At 37.7% G+C, this 3,906-nt stretch overlaps 1 protein-coding gene across 1 annotated transcript in view; it reads left to right on the forward strand.

Annotated features, from left to right (window-relative positions):
* FSTL5 (follistatin-like 5) overlaps positions 1–3,906 on the forward strand; it is a 1,151,716-nt gene that overhangs the window by 41,917 nt on the left and 1,105,893 nt on the right. The gene's annotated exons all lie outside the window — the stretch shown is intronic.

A 3,906-nucleotide genomic window follows, 5' to 3' on the forward strand; every position in this document is an offset into this window, starting at 1 on the left:
TGGGCTGCAGAGAAATCAGATTGACTGTATTTGTGGAAGAAATTTTGGGTGAAGCCTAATAACAGCAGTCAAAACTAGACCAGGAGCAGGCAATGAGTTAGACCATCCATTACTCATATGTAAGTTCAAATTCAGGCCAGAAAAAAAATAAATAAAGTAAGTCCACAGGAACCAGAATAGGACCTTGAATCAATTTCACCTGAATTTCAAGATTGTCTAAGGAATAGGTTAGAGACACTGAACACCAGTGATCAAAGATCTGATGAGTTGTATCATGACATCATTCATGGGGAAAAAAGCAAAAGATCACAAAAAATCATGTTACATAATGAAATATTGAATTTATTAGTCATTTCATCTTACTTTGATCTACAGCAAACAGTCTCGTTGATAGTAATTGTGAAATTTAAAAAAAAAGTGTTGCATTGGAAAAATATGCTGTCAAAGACCTCTCTAAAGTTGTAAAGAGCGAGTTTAATAAAGAGCATCCTCTGTTTAAAGACTCGGGTGCTTCTGATTAAAGCCATGACACTTTCTGTTACTAATCATGCACTGAAAAGTTGAAAATTGAATAAGGATAACAGAAGAAGAATCAATGTCTTTCAATTGTGATGTTGGAGAAAAGTACTGATTAACCCATGACTGACAAAAGAACAAACAAAACTATCTTAGAGGAAATGTAGGCAGGATGCTCCTTGGAGTCAAGAATGGTAAAAACTTCTCTCAGATACTTTGGTCATTGTTTTCAGGAGAGCGTCAGTGCTTGGAAATACATATTAGGCTGCGAAAGAAGTAAGATGAGAGACGAAGACCTCCAACAAGAGAAATTGACACAGTGACTGTAATAATGGGCCTGAACATATAGGATGGGCATGGTTCTGATCTGCTGTTCATAGAGTCACTATAAGTTATAGACAACTCAGTGGAACATAACTACAACAATAAAAAACAATTCTTTCTAATTATTTGTCAGTACGTAACAATCCTGAGATGTGAGAAATCCTGAGTGTAGTTGAGGATAAGACTATGTTTCTGTCTGTTGCCCATAGGAGTAGTAGTTGATTCTATGGCAACTGCATCTGTCATCTGTTAATTGAAATTTTTATCCCATCATTTTCTGGGGCCTCACTTTTTTGCCAATTCCTTCAATACTGTTTCCAATTCCTCTTTCATTACCATTGGCTCCTGTTCATACGGTACTTCCTGAAATTGTTCAGTGCCTATCAGTTATTTTTGGTAAAATTATACTGGATATTCCCTCCATCTTCTTTTGATGCTTTCTGAATCAATCAATACCTTTTCCATAGCATCTTTCAATATTTAGACTTGAGGTTTGAATTTGTTTTTCAGTTCTCTCAGGTTGAGAAATGCAGTGAGTTCTTCCTTTTTTATTCTCCAATTTAAGCTCTCTGTACATTCCACTATAATACTTTGCTTTGTCCTCTCAGGATGCCCTTTGAAATCTTCTATCAAGTCTTTTACTTCAGCATGTTATCATTTTATTTTGGCTTCTCAATGTACAAGTGCAATTTTTATATTATCTTCTGATATTCATTGTTGTTGTTGTTGTTATGTGCCATCTGGTCATTTGCGACTCATAGCAACCCTATGTACAATAGCCATAAACCCTGCTCTATCCTGTGCCAGTCGCACTGCCTCTGACACACCCATCCCGATAACCCTAGTCACTGAATCAATCCACCTCACAGAGGGTCTTCCCCTCCTGCGCTGTCCCTTCACCCTACCTAGCATGATGTCCCTCTCCTGTCTCTCCTTACAACAACAAGGACCTGTCTCTCCTTATAACAGGTCCAAAGTATGTCAGATGAAGGCACAGAATCCTTGCCTCTAAGGAGTAGACTGGTTTAACCCTCTCTAGGATGAATCTGTTTGTTTCCGTGGCAGTCCATGGTACATTCAATAGTCTTCTCCAGCACCACAGCTCAAAGGCGTCAATTCTCCTTCTATCTTCCCTAGTCATTGTCCCACTCTCTGATGCATAGCGAGTGATTGCAAAGACGATAACCTGTATCAGGCACACCTTAGTCTCCAGAGAGACACCGTTGCTCTTGAGTACTTTAGAGAGGTCCCTAATATCAGACTTTCCCATCACCATACATTTTTTTTATTTCCTGACTGCTGGTGCCAAGAGTGTTGACCATGGAGCCAAGCAAACTGAAGCTGTGAACAATCTCAATCTCTTCACCATCCATCCTGATGCTACCAATTGGTCCAGTGGTAAGAATCTTTGTCTTATTGACATTGAGCCTCAGTCCATACTGAAGGCTGCAGTCCTTGACCCTCTGCAGCAAGTGCATGAGGTCCTCCTCAGTTTTGGCAAGCAGGGTTGTGTCATTTGCATAACGCAATTGCTAATAGATCTTCCACCAATCCTGACCCCACACTTCTCCTCATAGAGCCTGGCCTATCGGATAATCTGCTCTACATACAGGTTGAAAAGGTATGGAGAGAGGACACATTCCTGGCGTACACCCTTCCCAATTTTGAACGATGCGGTATTACCTTGCTCTGTTCTAATGACTGCCTCTTGGTTCAAGTATAGGTTTCGCATTAGCACGGTTAAATGATCTGGGATTCCCATTCTTCTGATTACAGATTTTTATTATTTTTCTCTTCTTCTGTTTTTGTAATAAACTTTTGCTTTCCTCATAGATGATGTTCTTGATATCATCCCACAATTGCTTCAGTATTTAATCATTGGTATTCAATGTATCAAATCTGTTGCAAACAGGATCTTGAAGTGCAGATGAAACTGATTCAAGATCATATCTTCGTTCTTGTCAACATATTTTCACTTTTTCTAGCCTGAATTTGAACCTATATATGACTAATGGATGGTTTAATTCACTGTCTGCCCCTGACTTGGTTTTGACTGCCGATATGGAGCTTCTCTAATTATTTTTTTTCCTACAAATGTGGTCATTCCATCATGTGAGATCCATTTAAAAAGTCAGTTTTTGTCTATTAAGAATGATATATGTAATGAATAATTATTGTAAATATAAATTTGATAATTCTATTTCCAGCCTCATTTCTATCAAGTTTGTATTTTCCAACTACTATTCCTTCTTTAGGACTCTTGTACATAGAGTCTCTCAGAGTTGCAAGTGAAGAATATCAGAAGAATGTTTGTGCTTTATTGAGTATGTGAAGGCATTTGACTATGTGGATCATAACAAGTTGTGGCTGGCTTTGAGAAGAACGGGAGTTCCAGAGCACTTAATTATGTTCATGTGAAACCTATATCAGGACATATTCCTATGGTGTGTCTTTCTTGATTTGGAAAAAAAATATAAAATAAAGAACATAGTGTCTTTGGCTGCTCTTCTTTCTCCATACCTATGCTTGGCAAATTATTTGAGAAGCTGAAGTCATAAAATCAAAAGGGCCACACTTGCTTATCATTTCTTAAGCTGACCAAACTGAAGAATAAATTCAAGCCTCAAGTTATAATACTTAAGGTTACTCTGAGCAGAATATTAAATGACTCAGGAAACATTAATAGAATATGAAAGGAGTATATAGTCACTGTACCAAAAATAATTGGCTGTCACAGAAGAATTTCATTAAACAAAATACGAGCAAGAGCCTGTGGTGATGAAAGAAGAAGTTCAAGCTGCTCTTAAGGAATTGACAAAAAACAAGGTCCCATAAATTGATGATATATCAATTAACAGATTTCAACAAAGAGACCTTTTTCCTGGATAAGGATAGTAAGCTGTCCTGAGAAATCTAGGGGACAACTACCTTGCCTACTGACTGGAAGAGATCCATATTTGTTCCCATTCCAAAGACAGGTAACCTGAAAGAATGTGGAAATTATAAAATAATATCATTAATATCACCTTCAAGCAAGATTCTGCTGAAAATTATCCAATACTGACC

Source organism: Elephantulus edwardii, unplaced genomic scaffold (assembly GCF_000299155.1).
Source record: "Elephantulus edwardii isolate Elephantulus edwardi_28Jun2011 unplaced genomic scaffold, EleEdw1.0 scaffold00119, whole genome shotgun sequence".
NCBI classification, from domain to species: Eukaryota; Metazoa; Chordata; class Mammalia; order Macroscelidea; family Macroscelididae; genus Elephantulus; species Elephantulus edwardii.